The sequence below is a fragment of the Equus przewalskii genome, chromosome 5 (assembly GCF_037783145.1).
Source record: "Equus przewalskii isolate Varuska chromosome 5, EquPr2, whole genome shotgun sequence".
NCBI lineage: Eukaryota > Metazoa > Chordata > Mammalia > Perissodactyla > Equidae > Equus > Equus przewalskii.
In genome coordinates, this window is record NC_091835.1 from 56,670,433 (window position 1) to 56,686,415 (window position 15,983).

Below are 15,983 nucleotides of genomic sequence, written 5' to 3' on the forward strand. Positions count from 1 at the left end.
GCTAGAGAGGGATGGAAGATCAGGGGAAGTTTTTTGTTTGTATGTTTTGTTGTTTTAGCGTGTGAGTAACTCAATCATGCTCATAGGCTGAGACCCGAGGTTGCATTTTATGCTTTATAGTAGGCACTCCATAAATTCTTGTTTAGGGAATGGGAGGAGTGAGCTGAGAGGAAGAAATTGGAGGTAAAGAGAGAGCATATCTGATAAAGTATGGTCCTGGGGGAACAACATGGAGTAGAATCAGGAGCAAAGGTGGATGAGTTGGCCTTGAGCAGTAGAAGGATATTTCATCCTCTGAGACTCATGGGGAAGATGTAGCCATGAAGGAAAATTAAGCCACATTTCTAGGAGTGGGAGAAGCTCAGATATCTGTTGCTTGAAGACCTTGATTTTCTCAATGAAACGGAAGCAAGTTAGTCTATTTAAGAGTGACAGTCAAGTGGCTGAGTGGACTGAGAAGAATTGAGAGGGAACCATTGCTGAGTGGAATGGGAGACAGTGCTTTCAAAGGATAAATGAAAGGGTTGGTGAGGGGGGTTGAGGATTTAGCTGAGATTGGACATCATAAATGTGTAGTGGTGACAATCTGTAGTTGCCTAATTTCCCCCCCTAGCAGGACTCAGGAGTTCTAGAGACAATAGATTACTGGATAGGTGGGAGAGAAGACATGGATGCAAAGAAATGGAGATGCTGGAGAGAGAGCGGTTTGAACAATTAATCATGCTAGTTGGCCTTAAAGAAGTAAGAAAGATGGGGCAATGTGGAGGGCTGAATAATGGCCCTCAAAGATATCCTAATCCACAGAACCTGGGAATGTTACCTCTTGTGGCAAAAGGGACTTTGTAGATGAGGTTAAATTAAGGATTTTGAGATGCAGAGATTATTCTGGATTATCTGGGTGGGCCCTAACTATCACGTGTCCTTATAAGAGGGAGACAGAGGTAGCTTTAGAAGAGGGAGAAGGCCATTTGACAACGACAAAAGCAGAGACTGGAGTGATGCACTTTGCAGATGGAGGAAGGGGCCACCAGCCAAGGAATATAGGTGGCCACGAGAAGCTGAAAAAGACAAATTAATGGATCCCCCTCAGAGCCTCCAGAAGGAACCAGCCCTGCTGACACATCGACAGTCGCCCAGTGAAACCGATTTTTGACTTCTGACCTCTAGAACTGTAAGAGAATAAATCTGTGTTGTTTTAAGCCACTGAGTTTGTGGTAATTTGTTATAGCAGCAATAGGAAACTAATACAAGCAGTGAAAGAAGACTTGTCAGAAAATCTGGAGCTTTGAGGAATGGTAGGGCATGTCTCAGCAAAGGTGTGGCGGTGGGGAAATGAGTGACAAAAAACGCAGAGAGGGGGCCGGCCCCCTGGCTGAGTGGTTAAGTTTGCACACTCTGCTTCAGCGTCCCAGGATTTCACTGGTTCAGATCCTGGGCGCAGACATGGCACCGCTTGTCAGGCTATGTTGAGGCGGTGTCCCACATGCCACAACTAGAAGAACCCACAACTAAAATATACAACTATATACTGGAGGGATTTGGGGAGAAAAATCAGAAAAAAAAGTGCAGAGAGGGAGAAGATGACAATGCCCACAGCCTACTCAGGAACCAGGAGACTAGTTCCTTAGAGCAAAAGGTAGTGCTGGGGAATGAGGCTGGATTGGTTGGCTGCGCCAGAATGCCTAGATGGCCTCCTTAATGAGTGGGCTGTGTCCTGTGGGCTTTGGGGAGCAACTGAAAGAAGATGAACTTCAAGTTGATTTATAAGATTTTGGAGCAGAGAAAGATTTTAAATAGGAAGACTAGTGAAGTTTCCAATAGTACAAATATTAGATGAAAAGACCCATGATTAGGGATAGTGGTAATGTGTATCTTTCAGGGTTCTGCAGAGAAACAGAACCAGTAGAAGATATATATATAAAGAGATTTATTTTAAGGAATTGGCTCAGACAATTATGGGGGCTGACAAGTCTGAAATTTGTAGGGCAGGCCAGCAGGCTGCAGACAGAACTTAGGCAGAAGATGACATGTTTTTAAAGATTGGCCCTGAGCTAACACTTGTTGCCAATTTCCTCTTTTCTTTTTTTCTTGTCCCCAAAGCCCCTCAGTACATAGTTGTATATTCTAGTTGTGGGTCCTTCTGGTTGTGGTATGTGGGACACTGCCTCAGCATGGCCTGATGCGCGGTGCTGGGTCCGTGCCCAGGATCTGAACCGGTGACGCCCTGGGCTATGGAAGCTCAGCACACGAACTTAACCACTCGGCCATGGGGCAGGCCCGACACTGCAATCTTAAAGTAGAATTACTTCCTCTCTGGGGAACCTTAGTTTTTGCTCTTAAGAACAAAAAAGTCTTTTGTGGCAACCCACTCAGAATCCTAGAGTTGGCATCAAGATTATCTTAAGCTGAAGATATTTGAGATTCAATGGATGGAGAAGAAGCCTTCTCAGAGCTCCTGTATCTGACTAAAAGCAGCAACTTCTGGAAAATAAGGCTGGCATAAATTCCTCTTCAAGGCAGATGTAGTCCGGAAGGGAGAATGGGAATAAAACCTATCCAAGATCTCTTCTCCAGGGGCGGGTTTTTATGGCCCTGAAGGAGATGGAAAGACTACATACCTGCGTGGACAAGCATTATCGCAGACTTGCTTATCTCCTGTTTGTTCTGCTGAAGACCATTTATCTTTCCAGAAAGTCATTTGTTCCCCTTAAGTGCCTTTCTCCCCCTCCCCTTCACCTGTTAAGATGGTATATAAGCCCCAAATTCTAACCACTCCTTTGAGTTACTCATCACTGAGTTCCCCTACTAGATGTACATTGTGTGGGTAAATAAACTCTATTTTTTGACTCCTGTTAATCTGTCTTTTGTCAGTTTAATTTGCAGCTCCCATTCACTTGACCTAAAAGGGTAGAGAAAAAGTTTTTCCTCCCCTATATTTTCAACTAATTGGATGAGGCCCACCCACATTATCAAAGATAGTCTCCTTTACTTAAGCTCAACTGATTGTAGATGTTAACCACATCTACAAAATACCTGTGCAGCAACACACACATAGATTAACGTTTGATTAAATAACTGGGTACTATAGCCTAGCCAAGTTGACACATAAAACTGACCATCACATGAGGGAAAGGAAGGATGGAAAATGTCCAAAAAAAAAAAAATTAAGAAAGCATAGCAGGATTTGGCAATTGGCTGGGATATGGGGGAAAAGAGAAAAGGAGGTCCAAGGTTTTAGGCTCAGAGGCAACAGTTTGCAAATATCCATCTCACTTCTGTCCTACTTTTAACAATGGGTACTCTTGTTCCTACCCTTAACTTCGTCTCACTCTTGTTCTGCCCTTAACCATAGCATGTTTCTAACAACCAATTGGGTTTAAGGATGCAATATGTGGCCATGTAAGAAACGTCTGCATACGGATGATCAATGACCTCAGCCCCATCATGCAATACTTTAGATAAAAGTAATCCCAGGGGAAGTATTCCCCTGGCTGTTATAGAAAGAGCAGTCTGTTACCTAAGAATTGAGTAATCAGTTGGACAGGAGAAGAAGAAAGCAAGAAATGATGTAAGAAGATTTTCTGAAACATGAGAGAATTGTCACTTTCCTCTGGGCAGTGACATGCCGACTTGTTAATACACTTGCTTTAATCAATAGAAATTTAAGCAATTAGTGTAACCTTGAGCACAGGTTTAGAAGCTTTCTATCTTTGACGTAGATTTATTTATCTGGGTTGGTGTTTTCCTGAGTTTCATTTCTATTATTAGGTTTGGGTTTCTTTCTAAGTGACACATGGCTACTACTTGTAAATTATAAGCTTGGCGTTCTGGCAACTGTAATAACGAAAACCTGAAGCATGAAGATTAAAAACCCTGCCTGGCCAGGTTCTAAATTGAGTCTGGACGCACTTCACTTACTCTGTTAGACTGGCAACTTGTTGCCAACAGAAACTTAAAGAAGCACTTTCTGCAATTAATATGTTAACTCTCGTTAATGACTTTGTTTTCTCCAGACGAGCCAACAGCACAGCCTTTAGTCTTGATAAACTGGTTCTGAGAAATGAAAAGCACATGAGTTCAGGAATGAGAATACAACCAAGCAGAGACTCCAGCTGCAAAATGCTTTTTCCTCCTCCGAGGTGAATTAAAATGTTGAACTTAAAAGCCAATGTGACAGACTTTATTTAATGTGTCAGAAATGATGGGTGACAGAAGCTTTACTGCCTCCAGTCCGAATCTTACTAAACAAGCAGATCACTTTCCACAGCCCCTAGGGCACCAAGCCTCTGGTACACCCACGACTGCCCAGTTCTCCAGACCAGCGCCTCCTCTACTCCGGAGAAACGAATTTCAAAACCTCACTTGATTCCTCCAGCTTTCCTCAGGGGGTCTATGATCCCACTTTCTTTCGTTTCAGCTGCAGACCGATGGCTAAGGTAGGGGATGGGGAGGGAGGGAATGAATGTTTGATATTGGCCCCTATTATATGGAGCCCCAGCCACTTTATCTCTTTACTTCACGCTATCCCTGTGAGCTAAGCATCGTTATTATCAAACCCATTTTATCGCTAAGCAAACTGAGCTTGAGGGAATTGAAGTGAGGTCTCACAGCCAGTAAGGGATGGAACTGGGATTGTACCCTGATCCTTTTGAATCCAAATATTGCACCTTTAATTAAGCTGCATTACAAACTCTCATTTTACCTACTTAATTTGTACCGGATAAATTCCTGAGAAGGAAAGGGATGCACCATCTCGGTTTGTCTATCACTATGTGTGTGTGGAGGAATCCTACAGCTTCCCTAGACACTAGACAGTTCCCAAAATATCTGTGTACTTGGTACAAACAAGGAAGAATCAACCGGGTGTCTGAACTGTCCTTACAGCTTCCAAAGGACCCTGTCCATCCTCCATTTTAATCTCTTTGATGCAGCGGGAGAGGGATGCGCCGTTCAATAAATGGAGCGCTGCAGTTGGGGCATGCAGGAGCCACAATAGCCTACATCACCTCCTGGTAGGAGGTGGGGCCACTGGCTCATCAGGTCCTGAATTCTGGGATAATACAATGACCTGCCAGGTGCCTTCCAACATCACCACTAATGCCTCACACAGCAACATGGCTGTACCGTGTTCGAAGGGATTTCACATCCATGATCTCATCCCAACTTAAACCCCATTCTCAGAAAACAAAGTTGTGGGAAACTTTTATTCTACCCTCGACTCCGTGTGCTGGAACAGGAAGAGTAATACTACAAACCCATTCCTGGTTAATTGCCATTAATAAATGCATGATTCCACTCCGATTGTCCGCAGGAACCACATTGTTTCTCAGTCTCACTTTAACTTGTGAGGACATGAGCGGAATTATGTGGAATGACAGTTGATCTCTGAAAGATTCCCAAAGGATGAACTCAGGGGACTCGCGAGTGTCCTTCCGAGCTGACTTTACATTTGTGCTTTCTCGCCTCCATTCTCCCTGCCCCTCCTTTCTAGAGGCTCATGGCTGAGGAGTGTGTTCAGAATCTCTCTGATTATTTCGTCTTCTACATCAATCCCAAGGGCCATGAAACTACACATGTAAAGATCCAGCTAGAGCTTCTCTGGAAATTTTGGGTTTGAACTACCCAGGATCTGCCATTTATTGGCTATGTAACCTTGCAAATCACTTAACATCTCCTGGTCCCAGTTTCTTCATTTCTAAAGGGAGATAATAAGGAAGCCTACCACACAGAATTCTTATGAAGATTAAAAGGGGTAACATCTGTGAATTTAAGATGTTTATTAAAGGTAACTCCCATACTTAAGTGAGTATACTTAAGTGAGTAAGTGAGTTAAAGGTAACTCCTATACTTAGTTCTTCCTAAATGGTAGTTTGGGGCAAGGATAAATTTTACTAGGTTGTTCCAATCACACCACTTAAGGAATTGCCTATGGAATAGAGTTGCTACACTGGAAAAGAACATTTCTCATCAGTGTAGTACCTAAGAAAGATGGAGATACTTCCTAAAGAACTAAGCTATAAGATCAAAAAGCAATTGAATGAATACAAAGATATACTCTCACCTTTAAAGACTCTGGCTCACAGTTTAAATGCAGAAAATGAAAGATATGAATGTAAAGGAAGCATTCTTCTGTCAACCAGCAGGAGCGGAGTGAGGAGGGAGCGTTGTTGGTCAGCAACAAGCGCAGAGTGAAGCTGGAGGAAGACACTGGTCACCTTAGCCCTGTCCAGAGGAGCGTGTGTCCGCTCAAGCCTCTTCCGGGATCCTGTCTAGTACCTCCTGTGTATCTTTATCCTCTTATTCAGTTAGAATTATTCCCATTTGCATTCAGATATGCTCTACTGTCTCCCATCTTTGAATCCAACCCCTCCAGACCCCACATTCCTTTTTTAGTTATTTAGTTATTTAGGTTTTTGACTATTGTTTTAGCTGTTTAACTATTGTTAAATAGTTTAGTTATTTAGTTTTTTAGTTGTCCCATTTCTCTGCTCCCCATCATAAACAGAACTTTTGAAAGCCCTATCTACACTTCCTGACTCCAGAATCCACTGCCCACCTCCAGCTCACTCTTCAGCCCATTCCAGTGTAGCCGACGCCCCCACCGTTCCATTGGGGAAACTCTTGATGAGGCCATGGAAAGCCCTTCTGTTTGCCAAATCCAATAAATACTTTTCAATCCTCCTCCTGTTGGACTTCTCAGCAATTGACACGTGTGACCAGTGGCTCCTTATAACACTCTCTCTGGAATCTGACACAACACTCTTGTGGTTTTCCTACCACCTGCCTGGCGCTATCTTTTCGGTTTCCTTTGTTATCACATTGGCTTGTACCCAACAATTAAATTTAGGGAGTGCCTCCGGATCCCAGTCCATAGGCTCTCTTCTTAGGCAGTGTCATCCATTCCTATTGGTTTTTCCAGTGATTCACAGATTTGTACCACCAGCCCAGATCTTTCATATGTCATATGAGACTCACATATCCAACTAGTATGTAATGTCTCCACTTGGAAGTCTGACAGGTGTCGTATACCTAACATGTTATAACTGAAATCCTTCTTTGATGTTTCTTGCCCTTTTCCTTGCAACATCCTTCTTCATTATTTCTCAACTTAGTTAATGGCACTACCAACTACCGGAAGCTCAAGCCAGTAACCTGAAAGTCACTCTTAAGCCCTCCCTCTCCGTCGCCTACCATATCCACACAGGCCTGGTGCCGTCAGGTCTGCCTCCAACATGTACCTCAAATCCAGACTTCCCTGCCATCACCTAGTCTAAGCCATTGCAAAGTGCCTCCTAACTGGTCTCTCGTTTCTCTCTCATTGTTCTTCAATTAATTGTCTTTTTTCTTTTTTTTTTTTTGAGGAAGATTAGCCCTGAGCTAACTATTGCCACTCCTCCTCTTTTTAGTGAGGAAGACTGGCCCCGACCTAACATCCATGCCCATCTTCCTCTACTTTATACGTGGGACGCCTACCACAGCAAGGCTTTTGCCAAGCCGTGCCGTGTCTGCACCCTGGATCTGAACCGGCGAACCCCGGGCTGCCAAGAAGCGGAACGTGCGAACTTAACCACTGCGCCACTGGGCCGGCCCCAATTGTCTTTTTTAAAAGGTAATTTGGAACATTAATTACAATTCTTCATTGGCTTTCCATTGCAGTTAGGATAGAATCTAGAATCCTTGTAACTTTTCCTTCACGATCTTTAGTATAATTTGTAATTATACCTTTACTAGTATATTTATTTGTTGAATATCTTTCATCCCCATAGACTGAAAGCTCCATGGGAGCAGAAATCACGTGTCTTTTGTGTACCGCTCTGTACTCATCCTTACCAAAGTGCCTTGGACATAATGGGCCCTTAATAAATATTTGTTGAATGATGAATAAATGAATACCTTCCTGATAGGCATATTCTACTGTGAAAACAGACATCAGAGCCTGAAGGCCAGTAAATATTTGAGTCATACAGCTCATGCAGATCCCCCTGGCCCAGATTCCAGGCTCGCCAACCAGTCTTTTGATCATTTACCTTCTCATTTCTAGCTCAAATATCTTCAGGTCCCATAGGGGCATAATCAAGTCCAGCTGAGCTTTAACACCAAAATTGCTGATCTGGTGGCTTTCCTGTGGAGTCGCATGCCTCAGCCCCCAAAGCGTCCCCAAGTACTTGTCAGGTCTACTTCTCTTCTCCACCCAGCCTGTCTGCTCCTCTGGGAGGATGTTATCCTTACCAAGGGGCCTCTCCTCAGGGCTTTCCCAAATGGTAAAGCCCTCAAGGATTGACTTAATACTCTGTTTCTCTCTTTTTCTTTTTGCTGAGGAAGAATAGCCCTGAACTAACACCTGTTGCCAATCCTCCTCTTTTTTTACTTGAGGAAGATTAGCCCTGAGCTAACATCTGTGCCAGTCTTCCTCCACTTTATGTGTGGGTTGCTGTGACAGCATGGCTAATGAGTGGTGTAGATCTGAACCCGGGATCTGAACCCGTGAACCTGGGCCTCTGAAGCGGAGCCTGCCGAACTTAACCATTATGCCACAGGGCTGGCTTTAATGTTCTGTCTCTTTGTCTTTGCTATGCTGCATGTATCTCCTAGGAGTCTTCCTTCCAAGTAATAGAACCCAGTTCAAAGGAGGTTCAAAAGAGGAGCACAAAAGAGGCCTGCTCTTGTGACCCTGGAAGAGCCAGGGTGAGCCCTGGGGAATGCTGGAAGCAGGGACCTCTAAGCCATCTGGCTCTGGCTCTCTGCCCCTCATCTCAGCTCCTCTCCTCCTGTTGGCTTGCTTTTCTCTTAATGGAGACAAGTTCTCCCCATCTATTTGGGGACATAGCTGCAGCAGGTCCAGGGTTTCATGCCTAAGTCCCACATACTAAACAGGAAGAGTTTTCCCCTACCATCTCTACTTGGAGAAACCCAGGGGCTGGCCCCATGGCCAAGTGGTTAAGTTCACGCGCTCTGCTTCAGCGGCCCTAGGTTTCGCCGGTTCGTATCCTGGGTGCAGACATGGCATCACTCATCAGGCTATGCTGAGGCGGAGTCCCACATAGCACGCCCAGAAGGAGCTACAACTAGAATACACAACTGTGTACTAGGGCGCTCTGGGGAGAAGAAGAAGAAGAAGAAAAAAGGGAAGATTGGCAATAGATGTTAGCTCAGGTGCAAAAAAAGAAAAATCCAAGGGAAGAGTGTTAGTTGACTAGCCGCGTGTCCTGCTTGGGTGACATCTCAGTCCTGTGTGGCCAGGGGTGTGGAGTTCCAGGTTTGGAGTGGCGGGGGCATAGTCTCCCATAGGAGGGGAAGAGCGAGGTGCCTAATGGAAGAGGGGATAAAAGTGTATGAGTTAACATTAGAATGTCTACTATGCTATTGTTTTATGCAGAAATAGTGAGGCTGCCTGTTACGGGTTGAATTGTGTCCCCAAAAAAGATATGTTGAAGCCCTGACCCCCAATACCTCAGAATGTGACCTTATTTGGTAATAAGGTCATTGCAGATGTAATTAGTTAAGATGGGGTCACACTGGAGTAGTGTAAGCTATTAATCTAATCTAACTGATATCCTTATAGGAAAAAATTATTCATGACACTTGTTAAACAATAGTAAGGCAGATTTTATTCAGGGGTACTATCGCGATAGGTGTAGTGACCACTGCAATGGGGTTTTGCAATAGGGGAGAGAGACTGAGCTCGACTTCAAACACAACAAGAAAATCGGGAATTTACAGCGAGGGAGCAGAGTGGAGTCAGTGGAGGGAAAGCTACTAAGAGGAAACCTCAGGTGTAAGGGGGGATTTCTGGCTAAACTAACCCAACAGGATTCTTGCTGAAGGCAGGTTGAGGTGATCAGACATCACCTGGGAGATGGTGGAAGATGACATATCCAATCAGATATCGAGTGTGATCACATATTGAGGGTAGGTGACTCTGGCTAAAACTGGGTGCTGCAGAGAAGGACATGGAACTCTGAAAGTGGAAGCCTCGTTGAGAAGAGGGTTCAGAGGAGCGTGCCTAGAGTTTGGTCAAGGAGAGAATCTTTATCAGGGAGACCACCGGGTGAAGATGGAGGCAGAGATTAGAGCGATGCGTCTATAAGCCAAGGAAGGCTGAGGATGGCCAGTTGTCACTAGAAGCTAGTAGAAGGGCATGGAACAGATTCTCCCTCAGTGCCCTCACAGGAACCAACCCTGCTCGTGCCTTGATTTGGGACTTCTAGCCTTCAGAATTGTGAGAGAATAAATTCCTGTTGTTGTAAGCTGCCCAGTTTGTGGGACTTTGTTAGAGCAGCCCTAGAAAACTAATACAAGACCCCTTTCCCAAATGTGAGTGGCCTTTTGTCTGCTGGGCTCAGAAACACAGATAGTTTCTCATAAAGCCTCCCTATGCCTTCTGACCAGCTTCTGATTATACCTCAGTCCCTCTGGGGGTTCAAAACCTAGTCCAGGAGTGTGGAAGGAGAAACTGCTGCAATTACCATTATAACTGCTCCACTGTGCCCATTTCTCTCCTCTCTACCCAGCAACCACGGTCCCCCAAGGCACACAGCCAGTGTAAGCTTTATTTATTTATTTATTTTTGAGGAAGATTGGCCCTGAGCTAACATCCACCGAAATCCTCTTCTTTTTGCTGAGGAAGATTGGCCCTGAGCTAACATCTGTGCCCATCTTCCTCTATTTTATGTGTGGGACACCTGCCACAGCATGGCTTGAGAAGCGGTGCTTAGGTCCACACCCGGGATCCAAACTGACGAACCCTGGGCTGCCAAAGAGAGCATGCAAACCTAATGGCTACACCACCGGGCTGGCCCTGTGTAAGCTTTGGGTAACACAGGAACACACTGCTATGGGCATCTCTTACTGACAGGGAGAGAATTCTTTGGTTAGGCTGACTCAGTACCTGTTAAGTTGGGCAGTTACATTTCCCATTGGAAATGAATAATTTGGCATTCTATTTCATACATTCCTATCTTTGAGCTGTGTTAGTGAGTTAGTATCTGAATCTTATTTGGGCTGCTAATTAATTTAAGATTCTGAATCTGCAAAGGTGAGACAGCCAAACTTCCTGAGCCTCTCTGGGGGATCTCCCAGGAGGCCAGGTGACACATCGCCATGACATTACATTGTTCCTTTCCACCAAAATGTCCTTGTAGATAAACTGGACTCTGGTCAGAGAATGCTTTCCTGCCCATGGATCCCGCCCCTCAGTCCTAATTGAAGATTAGAACTAAATGTGGCTGTTTTTCTACTTTATCCCTGAAGGCTACTTTGATTTTATCTTTAGTTTATTTTTCTCCTATAGAAAGTAAAATCCTCCCAACAGATTCACTCTACTGTTATTTTGTGGTTGCTTCGAATTCCCAGGAATGCTTGTCCTTGGGCATAATGTTTTCATACCCCTGAGTAGTTATGAGTGTCTGCATGCGTGCATGGATGCTTGGCTTCCAATGAGTTGCTTTTACAACGTGATAACCCTTGTGCCATATGTTGGGCAAATATCTTGGCCATAATTCACAGGCAACTGACACATTAATAGATCCTCTGGCGTTCTCATTGTGGAGACTCTGTGTTAGTGGCCTTTGTCTACCACGGATCTGACAGAGGGGCAGGATTAGCTCACTGACGCTCGGAACACAGTTGACAAGGGATTTAGTGAAAACAAAGCCAAACAAACGAGGCAGCTTCCACAGGCACCTGGCTGAATAAATTAAACTTGATTGAATCTTCTGTTATAACGATGACAGAAAAGGCGATAAAATATGCCTTTCCTAATTAGTTTCTTTACAATCATTTCCTATTTAAAACTTGCTATTCCAGGAAAGCAGCAACTTTGCAAGGCACCCTCCGTTGGGTCTTTAAGGCTCTTTGACTGGGTCTGGACCCCCAGAGGTATTGTGCATACTTCCTGCAAGCATAGCCACTGGGAGCCATTGCTTCAAAGTCAGTGTTAGCAAATGAACCCAAGGGTCTTTTCCCCTTGGCCTCCCCTGGCTTCTGAGTGGCCACACAGGGATGGGCTCAACACAGGAGAAATTAAATGTGCCCAGAAGGGAAAAGACTGAATTGAAGTCATAGTCTAAAAAGGACTATGAAAATACATGAAAAAGGAAAAAAAATAGCACCAAAGTTTACTAATAAACTTGGCGTAAATAAACACTGTACCACTGAATTTAACATTACCTAGGATCTTTCATTTGCTCAAGTTAGCATTACCAGCCAGCATGAGGCACCCACATGCAGAAGTACAAAAGAACCACGGCCCAGCAGCATAGTGGTTAAGTTTGCATGCTATCCTTCAGCAGCCCGAGGTTCACGGGTGTGGATCTGCACACTGCTCATCGGGCCATGCTGTGGTGGCATCCCACACACAAAATAGGGGAAGATTGGCACAGATGTTAGTTCAGGGCCAATCTTCCTTACAAAAAAAGTAGAAAAGAGAAAACATTTTTCACTTTGTAAAAATGAACACATACAAGGGGCCGGCCTGGTGGCATAGTGGTTAAGTTTGCGCACTCTGCTTCGGTGGCCAGGGTTTGCCAGTTCACATTCTGGGCACAGACCTACACACCACTCGTCAAGCCATGCTGTGGCAGCATCCCACATAGAAGAACTATAAGGACTTCCAATTAGAATATACAACTATGTAGTGGGGCTTTGGGGAGAAAAAAGAAAAAACAATAGATAAACAAGGAAGATTGGCAACAGATATTAGCTCAGGGCCAGTTTTCCTCACCAAAAGAAGCATACCTTTAAAAAAAAAACTATCAAAGAAAAACCAAAGAACACACATATTATACAAGTGCCCTGTAGAAAGGTGAAAGTCTGCGTAGTGTGATTTTAATGGCGTCACACCTGTCCAAATAGAAATTCCCCTCAACCTGCCGTTGGGCTCTGCTCCCACCGAACAGGTCCACCGATGAAGCCCCTTAACAAAAACAGTGACGTACGTTCCAGAAGAGTAGAGTGAAAATATACTGGGATTAAAACATGACTTAGGTGTGAAAAGAGTCGTGAGGTTGGCTTTTACCCATTAATAACTTGTAGTTGACCAGACAATTAGCTACTTATCTTGGTAGACATAGGACTGATATTTGATTTCTGCGAGGGATTGGAGGGCCCACCCTAAACAGGAAGTGACCAAAGGTCACAGAGAGTAGAGTAAACAAAGCATGTGACACTGCAAGAGAGGCAGCACGTCTGGTAAGATTACTCACTGAACCCACTCCAGAAGACTTACCACTGCCACTTCCTAAACCGTATAAATTTTCAGCAAATTACCTAAGTTTTATGGGCCTCAGTTTCCTCATCCGTAAACTAGGGTCATAAAGCCACTGTCATAGGACTGTTGTGGAAATTAAATCAGATGTCTATGTAACCATGAACTTGTGAGACAGTATGCACTTGAAAATAGAAACTTCCTACCTACTTTGCTAGATAAGCAGCAAGTGTGAAGGGGAGCAGGTTGGGGGTGGGGGACAATGGGCACCTGAGGAAGGTTCTGAAGTGTGGCCAAGGTTGGGGACTGGTCCTTTAACAGATTAAAAGCCTTTGTTCATGTAACTGTTATCATCAGTGGAGACCTCAACTGGGGCTTTGGCAAACTTTTTCTGTAAAGGATCAGATAGTAAATACTTTAAGTTTTGCACCATCACAACTACTCATCCCAAAAAAAGTCAAGAAGCATCCACAGACAATACATAAATGAATGAGCATGACAGTTTATTTTTGGACATGTACATCATTTGGATTTCATATAATTTTTACATGTCACGAAATATTATTCTCCTTTTGACTTTTTTTCAAAGATTTGAAAATGTGAAAATATTTCTTAGCTCCTGGGCCATATGAAAACAGGTGGCAGGCCTGGATTTGGCCTGTGGGGTCAAGTTGGCCGACACTCGTTCTGGACACTTGGTTATTTTCTTTAGATTCATAATCTCCTTTAATTTGCATATCAACCTGATGAGCTAAGGTCAGGAAGGGAACTCATTTTATAGGAAAGGAAACTGACCTATGGATCAGCTGTGTGACTTGGGGCAAGTTTCTTAATGTTTCTCTGCCTCAGCTTTCTCCTCTATGTTGTAGGTTTGGTACAGGATGAAATGAGTTCCGACACCGAAAGCCCTTAGAATGGGGCCCACCACAGAGTAGACACCTCAGAAATATTAACTGTCACTTCCCCAAGCATTAAAAACGCTTCTACAACATGATTTTTAATGACTGCATGGCATTTTATATAGATTTTCATGATTTATTTAACAATTATTTAACATTAATTTGTCTTTTGTTTTCTTTCTTCAAAAGGAACTCATACTTATTTTGTGGAAAAATTTTAAAGCGAAGATAAGAAAAAGAAAAAGAAAAATTGCTCATAATGCCATTATGCAGAGATTATAACTGCTGTCATCACTATGATATATTTTTCCAGGTTTATTTTTATCTTTAAACCAAGCTGGGGTTACATTGTAATCTTTGTTTTGTAATCTGAATTTTCACGCATCAGGGTAATGAAGGGCTTCTTGACTATAAGATCCTGACCCTCGAGCTCCAGGCCTCTGACTTCTATTCTCCTGTTTTAACTGTGCCTTCCCACAGCCTCACATCTATTCCCATAAGGGAGACTGTGCTGACCATCTGGTCCTCTTGACATTATATTTCTTACTGTAAAACTACAAATTGGCAGCTGGCTTGCACATCAGTCTCTTAGGAGTTTGGTTACTGTTAGCTCCCATGGTGAGCCTGAGTGATCACCTCCAAAATAGCAAAATAGGAGTCTGGGGCTCTTCAAAGCTGAGAACTTTGAGCGTTATGACCTAAATAAAGTAACACAGTCCTGTCTGAACAACCAGTCAAACCCTGACAGCCTCCTTCCCTGACATCTTTATTTTGCTTTCTTTAAGTGCTTTACCAGTTATTCTGCGTGACAACTGGTATTTATCATTTGAAATGGCAAACAACTCTAAATGGCTCTGGCGGAGGGCAAGTTCAGACATCGTTGCTAGAGACTGGCTGAAAGTGGATGCTCCTTAGGAGCATTATTTGAAGTGCTGACTTGAGTTATACAAAATGCCAAATTACCTCTCGCACCGTCCAAATATCATTTTATACTTCTCCTTCCTGTTTATCTTATCAAAGAGGTAGGATGTAGATTTCAGAACTCAAATATTGATCTGCTCTTGATTAAGCTTTGGTTTAGCAAACTATAGTAATTTTTCATTGTTGGGAAAAAGTTGAAATGTTACAATAATGGATTTTCTGTGGGTCTGGAAAGTTCTACAGTTGGTTTAAATAACTAAAAATGTCAAGACAATGTGTTTGGCTCCTCTTCTGATCATGCATACAGTCAGGCCCTACCACATGCTGGACCATAAACGGGACTGATTTGAAAAGACCACTGAAATCCTGCGTTGATATCCTACCTGCTGTGTTTACTCTGGGCAATGCAAAGAAAGTTGGACCCACTTAATTTCTGGAGATAAGCGTTTGTTGATCTGGAAATGGAATGATATGTGTGCGTCCTAGGAGTCTGCATACCTGCTGATAATGGCAGAATGGATGCAACATGTAAGCCTTTGCATTTTGGGTGCATTTGTGTGCGCTCAGTGATTCGGGCACTTCCCTGTCATCAGTGACAGGGCCTGTGCAGAGGCACGGGGACCTGACTACAAACACGAAAACACCTTCCCACCTGGGAGTCAGTGGCAGGTTCAGGCACATCCATTCCTCGGGCATTGGAGCAGCTGGTCTCCACAGCATTACCCCACGAGAGCAGAGGTGAGAGTCAGCTTAAACCCCAGTGAATTCGTGGTCCCCTGCCATCTCTGTCAACCTTCTCCTACCCCATCTCCTGCCAAAAAACTAAAAAGTCTAATGTGGCACTTTGTCAATTAGACATCAAAATCTAGACACCAAAAATCTTCTCTGGCTTTATGTATTTCCAAGGAAAAATCACAAGGATTGTTAAGGTCCTTTTAAAACGCACAAGAAGAAGCAAT